This window comes from Lichenostomus cassidix, chromosome 12 (genome assembly GCF_008360975.1).
Source record: "Lichenostomus cassidix isolate B80296 chromosome 12, HeHo_3.0, whole genome shotgun sequence".
Taxonomy (NCBI): Eukaryota; Metazoa; Chordata; class Aves; order Passeriformes; family Meliphagidae; genus Lichenostomus; species Lichenostomus cassidix.
The window spans coordinates 15788636-15813380 of record NC_139493.1 but is presented as its reverse complement, the minus strand read 5'-3'; positions in this window follow the sequence as shown (position 1 = coordinate 15813380).

The following is a 24745-nucleotide window of genomic DNA, read 5'->3' as shown; positions in this document are numbered from 1 at the left end:
ATGGGAGAAAAACCCAGCAGTCTGGGCAGCACCTTATGAAACAAACCAGTCAAAGATAAAAATAAGGTATTGCTTAGAGATCTGCCCTATTCTTGGGCACAACCATTCATCCTCTGTCTGTTCACAGCAAGCTAGCTTTGAATTTTGAAGTGGGAGTGCAAGGGCAGCCAGTGCTGCCAGCATTACCCAACGGCATGGCAGTGAGGAGGCTCCGCCGTTGCTAAGAGTGTTGATAACACGTTCAGACTCAGACTCAGCTCTTCTGAGACGTGTTTATTCTCTGCCCACACCCAGGCCTGCCTCTGTGGGTTTTTATAATGCTAGGTGCCAGGGCCCAGGGAACAGCAACACGTGGAGGCATGGCTTTATCTGGAGGCTAATGCTGCCTCGTATGAACCTCGTGTTGATCTGCCACTGCCACTTCCTGAGAAACACAACCATCATGTGGCTCCTGCTGCTCACAGCACAAACAAGTACAGCAAGTGGCCCTTGGGAGCAGGCACAATCCTGCAGCATCCATCAGACATCCGTCATCACATCTGCTGTGCAGCAAAAAACAAGCTCAGGGAAAAATGACAAAGTGGCCCTAGGAATAAAATTAGTGTCTTTCAGTGTTCAATCATGTGGACTAAGGAGTCTACACAAATACACTCTTCCAAACTTTAGCAAGAACTAGTAATTTTTTCTACTTGAAAAATAATATATTGTTCAGAAGGGAAGGCTATTGGTAGGCAATATGTTGACCAGGCACAAAAAAAGTAATTTTAAGGGCTTCACTCTTAGCCTGGGCACTAAAATTCAAAAGAAAACTATGGAAAGTAAAATACAATTTGGGCTTTACATAATAACAATCTTAACATAATAATTCAGAGGGGTTTTTTGGATTTGGAAAGAGGAGGGAAAACAACAAAGCTTCAGAACTCCAGCTAATATTCACTACAGATGAGACAATAAAAAAGGAAGTTTTACTGCAAACCACTGCTGGCTTAGTCTTTCAATTCCCCTGTAACCAGTTGTGGCAGTGGTCACGGCTGGAGACAGGCTGTTGGCCCATCGATCCCCCCTGTTGCAAAATCATCATTTTATTAATTTAAATATAGAAAAGAACAGACCCAGGGGAAGCAGCGTGGCCCAGCAGAGGAAAGGGTTCAGTCAGAACTGCTCCAGCCTGACATACCAACCTAGATTTACAGAGAAGGGTTTCTTTTCATGAACAAGAACTACCTTCCCCCTTTTGCTCCTCTTCCTCAGACCTCACTGGCAGAGGTTTTCCCCTCAATGCCATTACTTCCTAAACGCAGTGTAAATGTGCTTTGCAGCAGCTCAGATTTGAGTTTCGAAAACCAAATACTATGTTACTTTTTGTCAAAAGAGCTATTTTAAGAGAACACTCTATCTAGCCAGGAAAAGCATTTGTTTTAATGTCCCCCCATGGTACTACAGTGACAACAAAAGCTTGAAATAATACCGGTTACTGCAGCATTAGATTGCCCAAACAGATCATCAGAGACTTGGTATTTCTCAAAAACCTAATATAAATATGCCAGATGGAAGGACAAAGGAAGAGTTTGTCAACCAAAACTCAGTGGCAGAGCTCAGCCAGGACTGGGGTTCCTTGGACTCTGGCCTGGCCAGTAACTCCACCACATGACTGCCTTGGTCTGGAAGATAAGCTGCAACTTTTCCAACTGTGGCTCTTGGAGAAACGCTGCCCTTGCTGAAACAGCTCTGCCATGGAAACCTGTAAAACACAATGGGCTAAACCCAGATTCCTTTCCCATGGAGTGGGATGGGAATTCATTTACTTCAGGGCTGCATTTGGCCCACTTCATACTCCTAGTTTTACAGACAAGAATTTTATCCCTGGTGAAATTCTGACATTAATTTGTCTTTAAGGGAAATTGTAACACTGAAGTGCAGCCAATTTAACACAAGAAAACCCTTCCCTCACACATTGTCCCCAGCATGCACAAGCCCAGCATGGATGGTGCTCTTTTAAAAGCAGAAGGAAAGCCCATGGTGCAGCTTACAGTTAAGCTCTGGCTTTCTTGAATTCACCTACAAATATTCCAGTCAGAACATGTGCAATGCCACTTCAGGATGTAAACATCAGCCCGTGGAAAACTGAGCAGCCAAACCTGGATTGATCTCAGCAAACTCGTTTCACCTTGGCTAAGACAGAGCTTTCTGTGATTACAACTCCTAAAAACAACAGATCTGGTTTATATCTGGGACAAAGAGACAGCAAGACCCACTGCTCATCTCCGGGGATGCCCTTCTCTCGCTGCCTGTTCTTTGTGGGCTCACTCAGTGCAAAGCAGCAGAGTTTTAATAGCTGATCGGAGACTGCAGAGTCTTTAATGTCAGGGCTGTTTCCTCTCTAGAACAGCAATATGGTTCAAAATTTAGCTTACAGAAGGCAGAGCTGTGTTTATACTTGTCAGAAGTTACCCAATTTGGCAAGGATTCTTCCCATCATGCAAGTGTCATCACAGGGGTTGCCAAATGCTGCAGAGGCAGAGTTCAAAACACTACCTCCAAGCCTGTAAATATGATGAAGAAATATGTTGCCCAGTGCACATGCTATATGTTTGCACTTGTCTGAAAGTGCTCAGCACTAATAAAAGGTGTTATGATTAAAACATAAATCTGAAATAGCCTAAAGCATGATCTAATATTATTTATTATTTCCAGGGAACTTTTTGGAAAATCTCTGTAACTTTTTGAAAATACCTCACTCTTTTCTAAGCCCTTGGTTTTGAAATACTCCTTATGTTCTTTTAAGACTCTTTGTAATTCAACCCCTTTAGTTCTGTTCCCTCCAGTGCTGTGCTATGGAAATCATCTTGGCTGAGAGGCACTGGGGAAGAACATGGACAAAACAGCACTGCAAGGCTGGGGATGGATCAGCAGGGGCTGAACAATCCTGCTACAGGCCGACATGGAGACTCCATATTACTCTCTCCTTTCCAAGAATACAGGAGATGGAAGGCTTCCCTGTGCATGCAAAACCTTTTGTTGCTGATTAAATCCTTTGAAGCGGGGTTAGCGTGACCTGCCAGGCAGCTGACACAGGGCTATCTGCTAACAACCTTTCCAAGCCAGTGTGCAGATGTTGCAACATCCTCTGTGCCCCAGGATACTGAAAATCAGTTGGGAGGAAGACTTTGTCGTGGAGCTTGCAGGGAAACACTTTGGTGCAGAAGGTGTTCGTTGTGTTACACAGGGAAGCGCTGCACTCTCCACTCCCAGTGCAGAGCCCTGCGATGACACAAACCAGACTGGCCTCTCACTCCTGTGGTCCCCACTACTCCTTCAGTCATCTCCCTCCATCCAAACCAGCTTCCATCTGACATGCTCATGCACCCCAGGCTGCATTTAACCTTCTAGCTTGGTTCTGGGTTAAGAGAGGCATCTCCCTATGCCTCGCCGCCCCACGGCAGGCGGGAAGGAGGCCTGATCCACACCAGCCCCAGTGCCTGGGTCCCTCCTGTCTGCAAGTACCACATGAAGAAGGCACCTGAAGGCAGTTTTTACATCCCTTAGCTCTCTCCTGCCTGGCTGTATAGCACAGCCTGAAAGAGGAAACTTCACTACATAAGCCAGAACAAATCAGGCACTCAGCTGATAACAAAATAACTTTTGCCAGTGTCAAGTGACAGTGTAACACTGACTGGCGCAGTAAGTGAAGGTGTCACATGCTGGCTTCTGCTGTTTCCTAACTTAGAAATGCATTGGCATTTTAAAAGCAAATATGCATTGATCATCACGTTGGTATTACTGCTTATACAAACCATCATTCCAAAGGGATGGTTCAGCACAGCTACTAGAAGTGGAAATATTCCACTAGTCTTGTATGGGAAGAGAGGTGGCTTCAGCAAAGTATACTCCAGAACTCAACCAGACAAGCCCAACACATATTATCAATCCAGACCTATTTGACTATTAAACAATAAAAATAATGTATTATCCTCCTTATGCTTCTCTACCCAGTTTGCAGGAGGCTACAAGAAGGATTTTGGATGTTCATTTTGCAGTTTATTTTGTATTTGCCTTTTGGCATATTATTACGCCAATAATCACCACTTTAGTCTCAGCTCTTCTTAGAGGAATTAGCTGATGGAAGAACAACACTTCTGTCAAAGAACTTCCTAAACCAAGGACAATCTTTGTCCTGTGAGCCATAAGAAACATACTTTTCTTATGCTTAAGTGCAATAGGAAACTGTCAAAGAAGCTGGATATTCTTCCCATATTCTCACCAGCAGCATTCCTCTTCAGCCTATTACTTGAGTTAAAAGCCCAAATACAGGAAATACTGTATATTCTATAGTGATCCCTATAACTTGCATCATCAGTTCTTACTGAAGCAGAAACAGAAAGCTCTCAAAATTCTCAGTTATTGACAAAACAAATGACCTAACACAAAGGGAACATGTTACAGGCAGCGGTGATTCCAGGTAGCCCTGGATCTCATGGAACAGCCCAACAAACACTGTGTGACGTAGCCAGCTGAGGTCACACTCCTCACTGGGTTTACCTTGCCCAGCTCCAGAGATATAAATATGCCCAGTGCTTGGCTCTTCCAGGGTGTTTGCTTTCCAAGATGGGCACTTCAAACGATGGTATCATGGAAACCAAAGTATAAAGCAATCATTTCTTACCCTTTCCCTCAAGCCTTCCTAAGGCTGATACAATCAGTGCAGCAATGCTTGTTTGGAGGCAGTTGATGATTAAAGCCTACAAAGGGAAGCAATTCAAGTTCTGTCAGGGAACACAGACTTTTCATGTCTCTTTTGCCTTGTAGAGATGGCTTTTTGATGCAAAGGGAAGTCAGATGAGATTTATATGGTATGCTGCCAGCCAAAGGAAAAGGGGAAAACCCAGGCCCTTTAGCCTCTCTGCCATTAGGTATTCATGCCAGTTGGAATTACTGCCAAAGAAAGAGCCCAACTCAGTACTGTGGAAGACATCCCCAAAACTTCACCTGTGTGAAGAATGCCAGTGAGCAAAGATGGTTCACACAGATTCTCTTCAGCTCCATCTCCCAGGCCTAGTTTTAAACCTTGGGACCAGCACATATGCCAAGATGACTGTTAAAAATCGATATGAAATGTGTTCTAAATTCCTGCTCCATGGAAACCTCTTAACTTGACCCTTATCCTGAAAGAACCATGGCTGGGATACCTTCCAGCAGCAACAAAGAAAAGGAGGGTGGTACAAGGATACAAGCAAACCTGTAAATAGTTAAAGCAATGAGTATCATAACAACAGAATGTCAGACACTTGACAATCTGCACTGAAAAGTCTCTTCATTTTTTTATTTTTTAATTTGATTGTTTAGATCTATGAACCTCAGCAACACTTATTTTCTTCTTTTCTCCTCCTTTCCCACTTGAACTATGTGCATGTTCAGGGAACATAAAGAAGACTGGCAAATAGAGGAAGTTTCCTCTTTGGTTCCTCTTTTTCTTTTGCAGAGGGATGTTGGGCCTTTGTGTGTCCTCCACATGACCTCCAGTGGGGAGGCAGGAACAAAAAGCCTGAGGATGCAAGGACTCAGTGTACATCTCCTACATGATACTTGACAAAAGTGCTTGAATTGGGTGAAGTTTTCATGTTACTCCATGTTTCTGCTCCCTGTGCTGGTGATCTTCTTCTACATGATCAGAAAATATCTGAGTGATACCAAATTATCAGTGGTGACCAACCTGACCTTGAGACACACAAAGGCAACCACAAGGTTCAGCAGCTGAGGACAAACTCGGATATTACAGGCACTTCAAACCCTATGCAGTTACCAAGTAACAATTTAACTTCTGTGCTTGTTTTCCAAAGCACAGCTGTCCCTGCTAAAAGTGGGTCACTTCTTCTACGTCAAAGTCAAACCAGACCAACAATAGCTGCGTTCACTCAAACCAGTTATTCTGCCTATACCAGACAGTTTCTACTGCAATCTTACACTAAAAGCAATTCTGTGCACCTTATGAAAAATCCTTTGAACCACCCAAGAACAGAGTTCGAATCATTCCTTTATCCCCAGGGATGACACAGGGCTACACAATCACTTCACATTGGGTCAGTGGATTTACAGATAGCATGGAGACAGGGGCTGCCCAGGGGTGGCCTGGGGAGGACCCCGGGTGAGGAGCCAGGGGACCAAAGTGAGCTCAAGTCCCCCAGACTGCCTCCTCTGACCCAGAACCTCAGCTGGCGCCCGGCTGGCGCCGCCGCTGCAGGAACGGCCTTTACGGACAGTGGGCAAAGCGCCCGGCGCCAAGGCAAGCAGGGCTCAACCCAGGCCTTGAGACTTGAAGAGTCTCACCCAGGGCAGCTTCCAAATGCCCCGCCAGCAATCCTGGAGAAATGCTTATGGCAGCACGCTAAGGGGTTGGTTGTCCGTGCCGCCGCCTCCGCTGAGCTCAGCCCTGCACCAGCAACCGCGACACAAAGCAAGTCAGGCCCAAAGTTACTCTGTGCAAAGGTGACTCTTTCTTGCCCTTGCATCGCTGCCTCAAATCTGAGCAAGAGCCATTTGTAAGTGACCCAACCTCCCTCCTTCCCTGCACTGCCACAGGAGACAAGAGCAGTGGAGGGGTAGGACCATAAAGGAAAGCACAAGTGGCTCCTCTTGTGCCTACCACAATCAACCCCACATTTCTGATCCTGGCTTTAGATGGTCGGGAGGCAAAGCTGTCTCTAGGCTCCTCACCATATAAAGTCTTCCCTTGGTCCTTTCCCTCTCAAAGAACAAATGCTTTGGCTTGACCTCTGATCCCAGAGCTCGCACCCTGTGCTCTGTTGCTCTTGCACAAACCCCAATGCTGTGCTCAGCACTGCCCAGCCCTTTCTCCCCAGTGTGGTGGAGGCAGCTCTGCTGACCAAGGAATCACGGCTGCTCCCTGGGAGCTCAGCCCGACGGAGCAGGAGCAGTGCAGTACTGGAGTACCTGAACAGGTCTGACTCCTCACTAATAAGCTTTTCATGGAAAGTTGGATTCTGTTACTAATTACATCTAGCTACACCCTTCTTGTGACAAACACCTCTTCCACCCTGTGTTTACTTGACAGAAGATGGTTAAGAGGATTTGCTTGGAAAGCAACCAACTGCAAACCAGCATTTCCTCATGCTGTCTTCATACAATGGATCTGATTAGTTTCACTTCCCTGTGCTGTTAAATGTCAAGTCCTTTTGTTATGAATACTAGACTGACTTATATATATATATATACACACACACATATATAAGAAATACTATCTTTTTTTGAGTCCCCAACACAGACCAAAGGAGCTTGGAAAAATAAATTTTTAGTTGTTCTCAATTAACTGCTTGTAAAAGTACTTTCTGCCTCTTCTAACACTTTGTAGCTTACAAAGAATTCCTCCCGTCTCGTGGAAAATGTGGTGCAGCTCTCAGCTAAGTCACCCAAGCCTGTGGGAAAAGGGCAGTCACACCCACTCTGTGCAGCAGGGGCTGCAGACAGTTTAACAAAAGACTTTGATGTGGGAATGAAGGAGCCAGTGGCAGAAATTCATGTTCCCGGGGCAGGAAACAAAAGCAAAGTCCTTTCTGACCTTTCACTAGCCAAGAAGCAGGGTTATAATTGCTGCTGGTTGAGCAGGATCCATCCATGGATCAAGTGTGACTTCAATAGCAGTATCTCTTTCTCCTACTTAAACTTTGAAGGGCCGCTCGTGCAGGCAAGAAAACTTTAGATCTTGGTGCCAGTGGCACCTGCAGTCTGAGACAATGTCCACCCCACACTACAGGAGTGGGAATCAACCCCCAGCAGATAACTTCTCAGAGAAATAGCCTGTCCTGCTGAGAACCTGCAGGAGGGTGGCATAACCCTGCACCTCAGAGTATCCTAAGTCCCCCATGGTCTGGTCTCAGTTTCAGACATGAGGTAATTAAATAATTTCAGTGAGTTACATAAAATCAACCTCTTGGAAGACATCGAGTACACAGAGAGCACAAGCACTTTAAATCCAGGCACTGCCTTAGTTCACTCTGACTTCCTGACAACTTCTGAGCTCAGGGCAGCTGAAGCCATAGGCTCCACGGGTTTGCAGCCTTCAAGACTGCTGTCTTGCAAAGCACCATTCTCCTACATGGCAGGTTCAGTCTGACAGCACCAAGGCAGCAGCACCTTCCTGTGCCTGCTCGCACCTCAGGCTGCACCCACAGGATATGGCTCTCTGCACTCAAAGCAAGCTGGGATGAGAAGAAACTTCCAGATCTTTCCACTGCTGTCTTATTTCCAGATTGTGGCACAGGCAGATTTTTCATTTAATATTAACTCCCTTATGCCTCTGCCATAAGGACTGAGGTGGTATTTTTCCTTCCTTCCCTCATTGCCCTCAAGCAACAGGCAACAGATATTTGGTCCAGATAAGAAGATACCAGTGATTCTGTAAATATCAAAATATCTGTGGGATGACTGATCCAAAAAGATCAGTCCAAGCCCTATCACCAGCCTGGCCCAGAAGTACAAGCAAGGAAAAAGGTTAAATTGCAGCTACAAAATTTGCAATTCATGTTTGCTCCTTTAAAAGCAGAGAGGCAGGAACAGTGCAAGTAAAATAGTGAAAGGTGAAGGAATTGGTATGATGAGTTACAAATCTACAGTGTAAGGAAGGAGGGGACAAATTTATCTCCTGAGCCTTTGGGTCTCTGGAGATGAGAAGGATGCTGACAGCACCCACAGGGTGCCCTGGGGCACAGATCCACAAAAGGATGGCCCAATGTCTTTACTGTGCAGGATGCTGCATTAACACCCCACTGATGTGACTGAAGCTGTGTGCAGCATTGTCCCTCCCTCCCTTTCCCTGTCAGGCTGCAGAAAGCAAACTAAATGAGCTCTTAAAGCCATCCAGGCTCAGGCAGCCCTTCCCCCATCAGGTTTCTGTGGAAAGCCCATTGCTCCCTGGGGTCATTTCCATTGAGCTTCAGCTCTTCCAGGAACTGAGCCATGCTGACAGCAGTCCCTCCTCTGCCGCATGCCCAATCAGCACACCGAGGGAGGGATTGCTAAGGACGGTAATTGAACAGCTTTATCACAAAGAAAAAGAAAAAAAGGGGGGGTGGAACCAAACCCACAACCAAAACCCACTGTTTTGCTCTACGAGCGAATTCTATAAAACATAGAAAACCCAGAAAGGAAGATGGATCAGCTGGAAACATTACCTAGGGAAGCACACAAAGCTGAAAATTAACTTTCCCTGCAGTCAGGAAAGGACATAAAGACCCACACCTGGCCTGCACCTTACACTGACAAGGGTGTCTCAGTTTGGGAAGCAATGCCTAAAAAAGAGGTAAAATGGAAGCCTCACACACACCTTTAGTGTGAGCTGCAGGGCAAAAATTCACTCAGACTTCACCCTGTGACAGGAATTGCTGCTCCCTGTGCAAACCAATCCCCAGTGATCACACAGCAAAGTGGGGGAAGTAAGGCCAAGGACACCAAGCACACACACTGTATTTGTGGAGCTCCAGTGGTGTGTGCTCTCCTGCTCCAGGCTGCAGGAGCAGATGGCTCTGAGCTCTGGCACTGCAGCACCAGTGGGTCCTCTTGCCAAACTGGGGAAAGCAAATCATGCAAACGTCCCCCATTTGCATCCTGGCAGCTTTAGGGACTCAATGTCTCCAGCTGTGGGGTCAGGGAGGGCTGTGCCAGTGGGGAATCAGCCCCTGCATTGCCCTTTGTTGTTATCACAGATGGTCTGTACAGCCTTTGAACTGCTTAAACGTCCCCTTGGGACTGAGAAGCACCAATAAAGACAACTGCTAATGCCTTATTCGAGGAAACTGCACTGTTTCTAAACGTTTCTAAACGTTTCACCTGTCTCTGCTCCCTCCAACCTCCTCCTAGACAGTCTCGTGCAACAGGAGAATAAACTACAAATGAGAAGGCAAACAAAGAGGGAGATATGCAATCTCAGGAGGGAATTAATACACTGGCACTGCATCACTTTGCAGCCATATGGTGCTGTGAATATCTCCGGAAGCTTCCTATCCACTGCTGGGCAAGAAATCTGCACAGGCCTTCCCCAAACCCCGCCCAGGAGCCAGTTCACAGGGAAAACCCTCTTCCAAGGACAGCACTAATTTCAGGCTGGACAGATGTCTCCCCCGCCTGATGAGGCAGAAAGTCTCATACCTTCTGCACCCTCCTTAGGACCCAACAAAGAGACCAGGAGAGTCTTTAATCATTACACTGCAACTATTCCCACTTCTCTCCAGCTGCTCCACACTCCTTGCAATGCCAGGCCCTGCTGTCAGCTGGCAGATCCAAGGAGTCCAGCAAGTGGGATTTTCCACTGCAACTCCTGCCATGACAACGTGGCACAGAGAACGCTCCAGAGGAGGAAGGGCAAAAGCTGCCTTACTCTAGGAGCCAAAACGGCCCATGGCACAAGCTGGTTAGCCAAAGGGCCATGGGTAGCCAGGCCAGGGGACACAGCAGGGGACACAGCCATGCTCAGATCCCCAATCCCAGGCATTGCTCATAACTCACAAGGAAACTTCATCAGGCAGGAACTTCCTCTGCATTTAATATCTGAAAGAAAGGGGTTTCTCTTACAGGACAAAGGAAGTATTATAGCAATAAACCTGTGTGTTTAGGGAGGGGGAGGATGTCTGCTTTAAGATTCCAGTTTCCCATAGGAAAAGTAAGCTGAACATCTTCCTTACCCTTCAGATTAGGTAACAAATTCATAAAAAGTTAACTCCTTGACAGCTCCTTTGAGGAATCATTGCACAGCTCATTTGAAAGTGAGCAGCTGGAAAAGTTGAGACTTGTTTCACCCTTTGCAGACGCATGTAACAAACGAGTTACATGCAAACTTCAAAGCAAACCTTTGCTAGAAAGAAATTCAATAGAAAATGCAACAATGGATGGATCAAAAATCCCTCAGAATTTCACAAACAACCAAGATAATTGCTCTACTTCTGTGCCACTGATCTACAACAGCAGCAAGAAGTTTCTGTCATCAAACCACCTCTCTTGGCAGTCAGCAACAGCTGAAATGCAGGGTCTATCCACATAAGCAGCAGCTGATAACAGAGATAATAATGATATGGGGCACCCTCACCAGCTGCAGAAAGGGAAAAGAGAGAAGAAAGAAATCTTTTTTTTTTTTTTCCCCCCATCTTCATATTGAATTTTCTGGTTACCCTCAGCTTCATCCTGTCTCTTTGGTGCAGCAAAGCAGCAAGTCACAAAACCAAGGAGTGTATTTTAAACAGATGCCTGCATCCAAAAGGAGAATATTCAGTGAACAAAGGAAAAATGTAAACATGAAAGAAAAGCTACTTCTGCTGTTTTAGCTACATTCAGGCACAGTGGAGATGCTCTGAAAGACATGGGAATAACTCCATTAGACCAGAGCATCTACAAAACAAGCAAATATAACTGATCTCCCAGTTCCTCAAGAACTTTGCACAGCAAAGTAACAAAAAGAGAACTGAACCTGTATGGGTAAAAAGGAAGACTACAGCTGAAGTGTCCACAGACAATCTTTTCTTCAACAGCTTTATTCAACAGCACCTGCATCGACTACACACCAGCAAAAACTGGGGAGAGCAGGAAGAAGTCGTGAGGAGGAATCACCCTCAATCCAGCACTCATGGTATGAAAGCACAGCAGGCAGGGGGTTGAGGGAGGGTGGAGTGGAGGGCCTGAATTCAGGATCTCAGGTGTGTCCAGGTGAGAAGCATGCAGAACCCCCTGCAGAGCACAGGCAGGAAGGATGCTCTGAGTGCAGCTGGCAGAGCTGCTCCTGCCTGTGGCACCTGGAGACCCCAAGTCCTGGTGAACACCCCACTGTGCCCTCCTCCCACATATCCCTCATGGCAGGGGGTCTCTGCCCACCTCCCCACTGAGCACATGAAGTTGTTAGAGGGCCATTATCTTAGCACAGCACTGCAACTCTTTTGTTATCTTTCTTGGAAAGAGCTAAGCCTTTTGATCTCCTACCAAAAACTGAAAAGCAAATTAAATGTTAATAAAACCTTAATAAAGAGCTACTCTTCTGCATTTTAATGAGTTATTCATAGAAACCAAACACATATAATAGCCTAAGAAAATGAAAGGCAACAAGGAAGTTGCTATGGCTTTGATGAAACAGCTACTGCAGCAGCATAATCCTGTGAATGCATTAAGGTCTTTCACATGAAGAGCAAGAACAGCTGCCTCCCCCACAAACACAAGCATATGCTTCTTCCCAAACCCAGGGCATACATGAGCTGAAAAGACTTTGTTGGCTCTCATTTTACGAAAGTTTCTCCGCAGTGGAAAAATACAGAGGAAATAAAGAATGAAGAGGAGGAAAGGCTCAAAAGCTGTATCAGAAAGTCTGATCAAACATTGAAGCAGAATTACAATAAATACAAGGGGAGAAAGATGTTTGGGGGCTGACTGGTACCTGAGAAAGGCATTAAATGTGAAAGTAGAGAAACAATCTGCTCTGAAGTCTAGGGGAAAGCTGATGGCATTAAAGAAACAGCCTCAGAAGACAACACATGTGCTGGCTGGAGCACAGTGTGACAGAGCTGTGGTTGTCAGCTCAAATAAAAAAAGGGCAGCAAAATTCAGGGTCAAAGTTGGAACAGAGTTCAGAAGACTTTTCAAAGAGTAGGACTAGACTGGAAATAGTGTGCAAAATGGTAATATGCCGATAAAATTCATGGCACTGATGATGTCAAGGCCTAGGGGACTCATCCAGTATGGCCAGAAAATGCAAGTCCTTCCCTCCTGTCTTGGAGTAACTCATGGTAGGCTAGCCCACCTCTCCCAGGAGAGAAACCTCTCCTCGTGTGCCCTATCCAAAAACTGGAAAGGCAGGCACTGTCTGCAGCATCACTGTGGTGACTGAGAAAAGTACCTTGGAAGCCAACATGTAACTTAAAGACTTCCTCAATTCCCTGCTAATTTAAAGTCGGCCCAGAGCAACTCAGTAACTGCATGTAAAAGATGTGTTTAAAGCCAAGTGCTGTGAGAAATTCACTCCTCCCAAGGCTGCCAGCAGCATGTGAAATAATTTCAACTTCTAAGTGGGCAGTAAAAATAACATTAATTTGTCAGTGTCATGCTGAGTGTTTTCCTTAGAAGCTCTGCTGGGCTTGGGAGAAAAGTTCCCATCATCTCCTGCTTTGGAAGGAGGGAACATGCAGCAGAGGCCTGAACCAGGGACAGGCCAAGGCGTGATGAGAGCCGTGGCACTGGGAAGCACAAAGTGCAGGACAGCAGCACCAGGCGGGACAGGAGCACCAGGCACTGGCGCTCAATCTGTCTTGCTTCATTTTTTCAAGGTCATGTGGTTGTGGCAGGTTTCAGGGTCCCAAAATCTCTGTCTGAGCTCCTGGCACCCTATCAGACTTCTACTTCTACCATGGAGACGATGACTGATGGCGGGAAATTTTGACCTTTTAACTCCATATCCCTTTTCTAAATTCCTGTGGTCACTACTGCTGTCTCTTACGTAGCAAATTCCTTCTCTCGATCCCTCAAGAAGCCAAACAACATTCTGTAGTAAAGAGCTGAGCGGGGCATAAATCTCCAGCCCCTCCAGCCTCTGGTAATCTTCCCAGTCCCGTGGCCTGACTCCAAACTTTTGCCCCCAGCCACGGGGGAGCAGCAGGTCAGTGGCTGAGCTCTTTTGCCATGCTTGGAATGGCAGCGAGAATTCCGTGAAGCGTCCCGCAGGGCCCAGGGCCGCGGTTCCCGGAACTGGCGGCTGCTGACTCGGTCCGAGCTATTCCTAGAACCGCCGGGGCTGCGCTCCCCCGGGAATGGGGGATGGGGGACCAGGGCATGGCAGCAGGGCGAAGGATGGCAGCAAACATTGCACCAGCCCTTCAGCTCTCCAGACATCCCCCTCTTCTTCTTCATGTGAGTCCCAGAAGGATTGTTTTGACCTTCTTTTCTCCGTGCTGGCAGTGTGGAATGACCCAGCTGCAGCCTGTCTGGACAGGCAGCTGGCAGCAGCAGCTCCCACCTCTCTCCCAGCTCCCCTGCCCGGCGCTGCCTTCCCTGCTCCTGCCATATCCCAGCTTTGCTTTCAGTAATTCCAGCCCCTGGAATTGAAAACGACTCTGCCAAAGGCAGCAGCCACGCCTGGGTATCAAATCCTTGCCAGCATCAGCACACATTACACCAGGAAACACTGGCGATAATAAATATCACCAAGATGGAAATCTGCCGTACAACAGCGAGGTCTGAACTAGGCTGAGCCTAACGCAGGCAATCCAGGCTGGCCATGATCTCCAGTACCATTATGGTAGCTGTGCACAAAGACCACACACCAGGGTGGTCCTGTGCCCTTATTTTACGGAGAATCCTTTCTACCTCAGGCTTTTTCAGGAGCCACCTCAGCTCCTAATTCTGCTCCAAGCAGCTGTGTGCACTGCCCAGCACACACCTAGCTATAAAATTTATTTCTAGATAAATAGATGTCTACAGCTTGAGCCAGACATGGCTGGGACCAAGTTCTTAGCTAATCCCATGCGATTTCTCTGCTTCAAGAAAACTGTGCCAAGCTGATAGAGAAAGAACCTGGCCACAGTCTGGGTTGCCCCAGCACAGCATTTAGCTGCAGACAGATTTAGGGTTTTCAGAAGGAAGCTCTCTGAGCACCTGGCTGACAAGTAACAGCTAGAAAAACCCAGAACATGGTGGATGAGAATTAGGAGCTGAAAGAAAGTAAATAAACTAAATGGATTTCCCTGCTGTTGACAGCACATACTTTTCCTTCAATCATCTGCACTGCCATGAAGGGTGATGATACTGCTCCATTTACTGAGGTTTTCCTGGCCTGCCCCCAAGGCCACAATACTGTGTGTTTATTTGGTTTTTCATAAGGTCAAAGAAGCATATTTGGGTAAAACAGAAAGTTTACTATGGACTTTCACCTTCATGATCTTAAACCAAGTGTGACAACTGCAATGAATAATATTTACAGCTGTCTACATATATTGGGGGGGGATGCTTTTGGAAGAAAGAAGGCTTTCAATCCCACATCTTCTCAACAGCTTCCTTAAATATTATTTATTACACATAAGAGGAAAAAGAAGAAGATGTCAAGATTTAGACTGTACAATGATCCCAGAACACACTGCTGATCCTTTCAAGCCACCAATCACAGACAAGTGAGGCACATCCAGGGAGTTACTCACACAGGTCTGTGTGGAAGAATTCCAGCAATGAGTACTGTTGTTAGAGCAGGTACCTGGGGCCACTGTGCTCACACAGCAGTTTAAATGGGCAGGCAGGAGCTGCAGCAACCAAGGGATGTGCAATACTGCCTTTTCCATGGCATGCAAAGAAACACTGGCTTGGCTTATCATCTTACTTTCATTGGAAACCTCAGCTGGAACTTCACATACTTGCACACACTGAGATGTGGTTTGTAAAACTAGGTTACTGAGCACACACAATACCCAAAAGGCACTTTGGCTTACTCTTCACAGCCCCATGGTCTCCATGGTCTATCTGGTGACACTCCCTTTCCTGCTTGTAGTAGCCAAGGAAACAACCAGAAATTCAGAGGATCATGAGCCTGACACTGGTCCACAATTTGGTTTCACTTTTGCAGAATGAACAACTGCAGAAGGAAACATCCCCTGCTACACAAGTGGAGAACAAACAGCAAAAATCCACACCCCTGAGGCACCTCGAGAGGTCAGAACATGCCAAATGGGGAAGGCCAGGAGCTCTTGCTGAAAACCCACCCACACTGACTCTGGACAAGCCTGCACTGGCTTTGCCCCAGCAGCACAATGTCTACAGTGACCCAATGCCAATGCAGAGCATGACTTCCCTCAGATCCAAGCCTCTTTCTGACACAGAAAGAGAAGAAAAGACATGATAAAATACACACCAATATCACCAGAGGCACCATTGAGCTGTCTTAACCAGTGGTTTTCAAGATGCAGCTCTTAGGACAGGGAGGTTTCCATGGATTACTGCTGCCATCCACCACAGATGGTTAACTAGAGGATGCCTACTGTCAGAAGGACTTTCTGGTGGCAAGTCTTGAGTTACTCATGTTTAATGTGTTGACAACCAGTCCCCTAGCGATGAGTGGCAAACAGTTTCCCTGAGTCTTTGAATGCCTGAGGTGGGAGCTGACTGGAGATGCTCTTCTTCCTCCACCCATACACTGAGTTATACTCACTCCTTCCTAATTTAGCTCCTCCTCTTAAATTCCAAGCAGCTTCCCTGAGCAGTCATCTCTAAAACTGAGACTACAATATAGCAGGTTCAGAAATGTGAAATAGGTTACAGATTCCTGCCAGATATGTGAAAAGGTTAACCCCATTTGTAACTCCCTCTGCATCAACATCAGGTAGAGCAGAACCACGTTTTCAAGTGGCAGAATGGCAGCATCAGATGAGCTGAACAACAGCTTTAAGGAAAATCTTTGGAGGTGGGAGCTGGGCCTCATCAGCTCTACTATGAGGATCCTAGGAGAAACCTACCTGTTAGGTATTAATGTATGGTATATGTGGGATAAAAATGTAATAAACAGTTGCACAGAAAATGTATTAAATCTATGTAAGTTACAGCTGCTGTAGCTCAAACTGCTATTAAGTTACAGACAACACAGCAAATTTAACTCTCACTCAGGCAGAGCACATGAGGTGATTTTACTGATATGGGAGAAAAAAGATGCAGGAAGCACTCCAAAAAATAAAACCACCATCCTTTTTTCTTTCTATTTACAAAACCAGCCATTATTTTTCCTTACTCTTCACTCCAATTCTGCTAGCCAAAACAGTACAATTCTGAATCCCAGAAAAACAGTCCCATATGTGCTTCCACCCTTTAAGCAATGCACAAACTGAGAACATAACCCTGCCTTTACATTTTAACTTCGTAATACTTAATACTTCTTAATACAGTGCGTACCATCACTGCTGCCAATTTGCAGTGCAGTGTACTCAAGCCTGATAAAGGGCTGTCCTTAATTCCTTCTCCACCACTTTGTGCTGCTGCTTTCCCTTCCTTTGACAGGACCTCAGAGCTTCCACCTTTTCTGAGAAAAGACAAACAGCTGAACAAGATGTTCCGTCTTTACTTCTTCATTCTGGATGTACTTTTTCTGCAGTCATCAAGGCACAACTATAGATAATATTTACTCCTCAAGATAGTGCTTAAAGTTGCCCATCACTGCTACAGCATCAGATACCTGCCTTGTACCCTATGTACCATAGATGGGAGTGTAAGAATGGAAGCATCTAGGAAATAAGAGCTGTTCTCCATTCTCTGTTCCTCAGAGTTTAAGCACAACACCAGCTCGAAGTCCATCCAAACAGCCATAGCCCATTTCCCAGTGAACTCCTTCAGTCAGCACTCAGGTAACTGCTGAATTTCTCCAGCAAACCACTTGTGTCCCAAGCTCGCCTCACAGGACTTTAATTCTATATACATTCCCAGCAGGTCTTTCTGCCCAGACAGCATAAAATGTAGAGTCATTCCCCACAGAGCTGGTTTCCAAACAGGGTTTGGATTGCCAGGATTTGACTTTATCGATACTCAGAAATTCTCCACTTGCCTGTTTTCATCCCCCAGCTACAACTATCACAGCTGGACAGCCATGAGATTTATCACACCAGTCTATCAGCCCTCTACTGTGATGAACTGCAGCTCTCTACTAGGGTTGCTGGAAGCAAGACTTGGGCAAAAAACCTTGAAAGCCTGATCCAAGCAAATTGCATCAATGCTCAGCGACGGCAGTGTGCCAGTGCTAATTACTTCACTGCCAATCAGTTCATCAGAAGCACCCAGCCAGTGTGCTCATCTTTCCAGTCCTCTCCTGTGTCTCCAAGTGCTCCACCTTTCCTTCCTCCCCTGCTGAAACATCTGGGCAGCACCCTCTCTTCTCACAGCACACTTTACAGAGACAACAAGGGCTCTGAGTAACAGGCTGTAATTAAAACGCAGTGGGAAACAGAATGAGAAACCGTGGTGTGTTAAGATTGCTTTAGGTCCAGACTGGAGCATCTTCTCTGTTGTTCAACATAGAAACATGGAGCTAGTGCCTACATGGAAGGGTAGGAGGCAGCTGGAACAGTGCAGCATTGGAGAAATGCATTCATTCTCCTCCCTTTCCTAGGAAGGCTGGCGAAATAAATCAGGTCCAAGAACTCTTTCTTCTCCATTAACACTCATCCATCACCACCTTTTTTGCAAAGCAGTCCCTCCCATCCTCCTTCCTGTGGTCACTTCAGCCAGCAGCCAAGCTCTTCCAGGAAATCAGGGAAGAGTGGAATCCTTCATCTGCCAACCACTCCATCAGACAGTGGGGCAAGAGATTGCAAGAGGAAACTCACTGTTTAAAAAAGAAACTTTTTACTGTTTCTTGGGATCTGGCTTCTGTGTAGAATGACACACAAAGAAACTCTTACAACACACACAGTGAGGAATTCAGATTAGGGAAGTACAGAGAGAAGTGGAGACAGCTCTGAACCAAGCTTGAAAACTTGCAGATCCTCAACAGGCTTGTACTAGGAACTAGATGGGAAAAAACAACCTCTGTTAAATGTTCCTACTTGAGGAGCTGCTGAAAACTAGGTTTAAACTGCTGGGGTTTTGTTGACACAAACAATCTCCATAACTGAATTTGGGGTGGGAGGATGAAGCAGATGGGGGTGTGAGGATGAAGCAGCTTTGCCAACATAGCAAAGCAAGTCAGATCTCACCAGGTACAATCCTGAGTAACTGATCCCAAATGGAAAAAATGAACTCAGATATTCTAAATGGGTGACTTTCATTAGAAAAAAATCTCAAACCCAGACAGAGCTCTAAACTCTTATGCCATTAACATCTCGTGGGCTTATTTTCAATACTTCTCATCCATATGATTTGTGTACATAAAAAGAGGGGCAATATACTTTTGTGAGCATTAATCTTGGAAGGGTTACACAAGAGCTGGTGAAAAAGTCTCTGTAGTCTGGGTAGCAGTACTGCCTTGTGCAGCAGTGGGAATGCTTATTTACAAGTTGCTTCCTGCAACCAACCTAAAGAACAAGTGATCAGGGATTACAACTCACAGGACTCTGGCAAACTCAATTCGATTTATTGAGTGAAGCATTCCAAAGCTGGTCATAAAATTCCCCTTCATCTCCCCCTGGAGATGAAGGGGATCATATGCAGCCAAATACTGCTACACCTGAGAGTGGTTTTGCCATCCTGTCCATAGGCTGGGATTCAGCTCCTAACTTTCAAAGGCCACACAGTGTCCCCAGGTACACAGGGGGCAAACACACACTGACCTGAGCTTCAGGGAAAGATGAATAAAACAGAAAATATGGAACAGTTTACCATAGGTTTGATCTATGACTCAACAGTTTGTACAGTCTGCCCAGGAAAGGCTGGCAACCTGAAACTGATGCAAAAATAGCTCCTTTTCTAATAATTCCAGAGCCAATCAAACCCATGCAACAAATCCATTGAACTTCAGGTTGTCACTGCACTGTATTGCAACATTTTGGAACTTCCCAGAACAAAGCTTTTGTGCCCAGGACAGAGCCACTTGCGCAAGGCAGAAACACCCACTGCTGTCTCACAGTGAATTGTACACACTCACACAGCCAGAGCCACCACTGCTCCTCAGCGGGCAGGGATGGTACTTGCTCAAGCACCTGCACACGGGTGCAGCCACACACAAACAGAGCACACTGCATATGCTGAATTGTACCAGCAAAAGCTTCAGTAAGAGCAAGTTGCAGTCATGGACTCATCAAAGCAAAGAAATAAAATAAATATGCAGTATTGGTGTATCCCTCTTCAGGGAGAGGGTCTGGAGAACAGGGAGTCTGCAGATTCAATTTTTCCTGAGCTCTGATGACTTTGTGGTAGAGACAGGTGAAGTGAAACTTGAGTAGGGTAACTCTAGCCAGAGAGTGAGATAGAAATAAACAATATTATTCCTGGAAAGATGGGATAGTAGCTGTCCCTCTGCCAAAGTGCACTCCAGTCCAGAGCCTATTAGCTGCAGATTCCTTTCTGGGCTCCACCTCCCAGTGTCAGGGCAACGGTCCCAGGTCTTGACGTCAAAGCTGCCTTTTGTTTGCTGCACAGACTCTCCCCTTGTGCAGGTTTAGCAGAGCAAGGCATGGGAGCAGATGGGCAGAGATCTCCACTCTGACCAGATCTGCAGACTCAACACAGGCCTTCAAGGAAAGTCCCCTCCCCACATTACTAATGTGAACCATTCCAGTGGAAAAAAAAATAGTTCAGTATGTCTAATTTCTTTTACGCCTGAGCTGCCCTTTTGCTAACCTTTTGTTCAATTTGTGCCCTGGGTTTTATCAGCTGTGGTTTTATCTTGCATTATTTAGATTGCAAGTGATGCCAAGCAAGGACTCTTACCGTAAGACAAGGCTGTAAAACTACTTCCTTAGCTATCAGATACATTAGGAGAAAATCTTTGCAGAGATTGGGGATAAACTCCCAGTGTTCCAGGAGAGTGCTCAGGGATGTCAGGGGGGAAGAAAGAATAAGACCAGGTTCTATTACAAAATCCTTCCACCTCTCCAAATTTGGGACAGCTGGAGCCAAATTGGTTTTCCAAAGTTAGTAGAGGAGCCTCTCTACTAATCATGGTGACCTGGACACACAAAAACTATTCCTTATCCTTTCCATCCACCTGACTCCCTGTCCCCAAACAGAAGCTACCCAGTGGGAGCACAGGGGAAGAGGGACCTGCAGTAGTACCTGCTGTGGTAGGTCAGGCTTTCCCTGCTAAAGAGGCCCCTTAAAATACACCTATAGCAGTCACTGTAAGATGACAACATTCCTAATATAAATTTGACACTCTAATAAAACCTGTAGTTTGGTTTTTTTTAAGGGCAATAAACAGGAGACAAAAAGGAGTAGTCACATAATGCACATAGAAATGGGCACAGTAATCACATGCTATGGATTTCCAAGAGGAGATGCCAGTCACCCCACATGCTCACAGTTAAAATCTGACCACGTTTGTAATCCCTCCTTTTGACAGCAATGAACCTGACATTGGCTGGGACATTCCACATACATAGCTCTCCTATTCCCCTGCCACGGAGCATCTCCAGACCATCTCCCTCCACCGAGAAGCAGAGGCCAAAGCTCTTACTCCTGTTTTCAAAACACAGATGTGCTTGTAGGCTCTCCTTGTTCCCCTTTCTGAAAGCTGGGGCATATTTGGTATGTCTCAATCTTGTAAGACACTCCAACTGGTACGTTGTGATTCTTGCAGGAGTACTGTTGCTGCTTTTGTGCACCTGTAACTGAGTGAAAAACATGACTATTATCTCTGGCTCAGGCACAGGGCCAGCACTGCTGGATGCAGCATTCCTGGGCTATTAGTAGCTAACAAGATGAGCAGCATATGCTCCTGCTAATGAACACCAAAGAACAAAATACTTTCTATGATCTCTACTGTCAGAACAACACAAAATTCTATGCTCAACCCAGGCCAAAGTGTTTTATCTCTTGTAAAGTGTTGTTTCGGGAGGCAGAATACAAGTTCCTGGCACCTCAACAGCGTCTGGTTGTCCATGTTGTCATTCTGACTTGCACAGAAAGCCAAACTTCCTGAAGAACTAAGCCACATCCAGCTCCCTGGGACAAGCTATTCACTGCCTAGCGTGAGTAAATCTTCATTCAACAAGACACATCCTGGGCAGGAGGAGAGAGTCCCGAGTGGAACCTCACACAGTCACACTTCCCCTCCCTGTCTCTCAGCCAAGCTATAAACACACAAATAAACACAGGATCAGGGTGTCACATTTATTCTCTCTTCAGCTCCTTCCAGTGTTTTCAGAGAAGTCATCCTACACAGAATAGAAAGGCCTGCTCATTTCCAGCAGGGAGACACAAGCCAGAGGTCAGGAGGATGACTTCCTACTACTGACACACAGATGGTATTGGGGGCAGATGTCAGAAGTCCCCCAGCAGCTACAGACTGGTCCAGAGCTCTGCAAGAGTGCTACACCAAACCAGGCTCTGACTTTCTATCAATGTGTCCTGGAAACCTACACTGCCAGGCAGGTCACCGTGGAGATAAGCAGGACTTCTTAGACCTCATATGGACTCTTTGTTTATTATAAAAGCTTGACAAAATTGAGCCCTGGGGATGACTGGCAACCTGAACTTATTCATGTCACAAATGCACTCTAGAACTAGAGTTCTAGCTGTGATTCAGAGAGAATATTTCCAGGTACTGAAGAGGCAGCTATTTCAGTAACTCAGCAATCCCCTCCCACTCCACTGAAGTATGTGAGCAAGTGCACAAGGCTTATTCCAAGTGCTCTCAATGCAGGAGTCAGCTCTCAAGAAAACAATAGAACAAATGCTCTTAGTTGGGGCATCAGGGTGGAACAGCTGCATGGGACTGGTTATTGGCTTTCAGGCTGCTGATCCCTCACAGAGTCATACTTTCCAAGCTCTCCCTGTCCTTACAAGGGCTGAAAAAAAAAATAAAAGAAGAAAGAAATCACATCCTAGACTACCTCATCATGAGAGACTTATAAATCTAGAGGCTTGAAGAAAAACAGCAAGTATGCAGAGAGGATGCCCTGATGCTGGAGACTGAGAGCTGGCACCAGCCTAAAATAAGAGCCAGCAGAAAAGCAAGCCCACCATCATTCCTTAGAATATCTGGTTTTAGTAATCACCTGGCTCCTGGGCAGGATGTGTGCCACAGCAGCTCTGTCCACTCCCAGCTCCTACCCCTTCTCTCCATTTCAGACTCAGATGATGCAAGAACAAGCTGCAGTCACAGGAGGATGATCACTGGCGCATTTAATTGGTAGATATATGATGGGGTGTTTCCAAGTTAAATAATAGAAACCAGCCATGTAACTGAAAGCGCTTAGCTACATCCCAGCTGTCTCAGGGAGCCAAACAAAATCCTTACCATCTCCTGAGCAGCGAGTGGCTCTCCACGCACTGCCTGCTGAGCAGCACTGCCTTCCTACCCCAATGCATAACAGACAAGCAGGGCAGGCACTGCCATGGTTTGGAGACCATGGCTGCCTCGACTTCTCTTTCTCTGTCACTTTTCTTTTTTTTTTTTTTTTTGCTTGTGATGTTGGTGAAAAGACCTAAGGAAACAAAAGTCCTGGGAGGAAGTGAGTCAGGAAACCTGTACATGTTTCAGGGGAAGTGTGACTCAGAGCGCTCAGAGCAGAGCTCGGCCTCTCCCTGGTGCCCTGGAGGAGGTGATAAAATTGTGTAATCCCCAAGATAACTTGCTGCACATCCTAATTCTGCTGATCCTCCCAGGGGAGGGGTGCTTCTGCCGAGTACTGTACATTAGCTGATTTCTTAGAATAAACTGTGACAGCTCCCTGTGAGCTCATCACGTGGGAGGGGGTGCTGGGCTCCCTGCCTGCACTCTCAGAAGAACCAGGAGCAACAGAAACACTGAATTTATCAAGAGCACAGCAAAGACCTGGCAAACCTTGTTTGGTCTGTTCTTCAACACACGGTGTAGGGACATGAGTACTTGCCAGCCACAGAGGAACCAGCTATAAAGTGGAGGGAAGGATAACAAAGAGAGAATTTAAGAAAGAAGAAGACAAATGTGGTGAACACAGGAGGGGAGGAGGCAGTCTGTGCTGGTCAGGACTGGGAGGGGACATTCAGGAGCACAAGAGACCAGAGGAAAGAAGCCAAGAGTGCAGGCCAAGCAAAGGAAGAGAGGAGGGCAGGGAGGACAGAGATAAGATCACAGGGAGAGTCACTCAGGAGTGATGAGGATAGTGCAGTGATAACAAAATGCCCCTGGGATGGAGAGAGCAAAGCAACCTTACACTGAGGGAAAGAGGCCTCCATCCCCTCTGAGTTCTCAGTACACAGCAGAGCCAGAGCTCGCATTTCTGGGTCTTTGCTCACCTCTATAAGTGCCATTCCTGAAAAACAACTAAGGCCCTAAAGCCAGGGGATGGAACAAGATACAAACCATCACCCTTTTCCAGCCATAGGATTCTCTTTCTTCCCTCCTGGCACAAGCAGTGCCAACACTCACAAGCTGTGCCAGTACAGCACCTGGTACAAAGGGCCTAGGACACAATTAGGGTTCTGGAAATTTCTGCTGTACAAGTAAAGCTCCCAGGCACCTCTGGGAGCTTGATGCCAACTGAACTCTCAAAGTCCAACCCTCTGCTTCCTGCAGACTCTACAAAAGTATCTGGCAACAAGTTAGTGAATATGAGTGAAGAGAGAAGGAAGCAGGAGGCAGCAGTGGTCAAACCATCCATTTCAGAGACTTTTACCTGCAAGTGAGGGGCAGCAAACCTGCTGGCTGAGACTCAGACCTAAATCCTCTTTCCCTTTCTGCCCCAAGCAGTCAGCTATCCTGAGACAAACCACTTGTGCATCCTGGGCTTCCAGGCCTCCTTTCCCCCTTTATTTGCCTTGCTAATATCAAATACAAGCTTCCTGGGAGTTGGCTTCCTGTAACATTAGATGCATCCCAGATTGCAAACTGCTGAATGGGTCTGTAAAGGAAATGATAATGAGCACTTTAGGTTTCAAGCCTCCTATTTCTAGGACAATTGTCAGAGCTTGTATGACTGAACATCCCAGGGCTAGCAAGCCTGGCAAGAACTGTGGTTTAGGACCTGCGTGCAGGGGAACAACCAACCCTGCAAGTTCTGCAAACAAAAGAGGAACATTTTTATCATAAAATGTAAATCAAAGAAAATTCTCTTTCTTTACCCATGAAAATTCAAGGCTGCTGGAAACCAAATTTGTT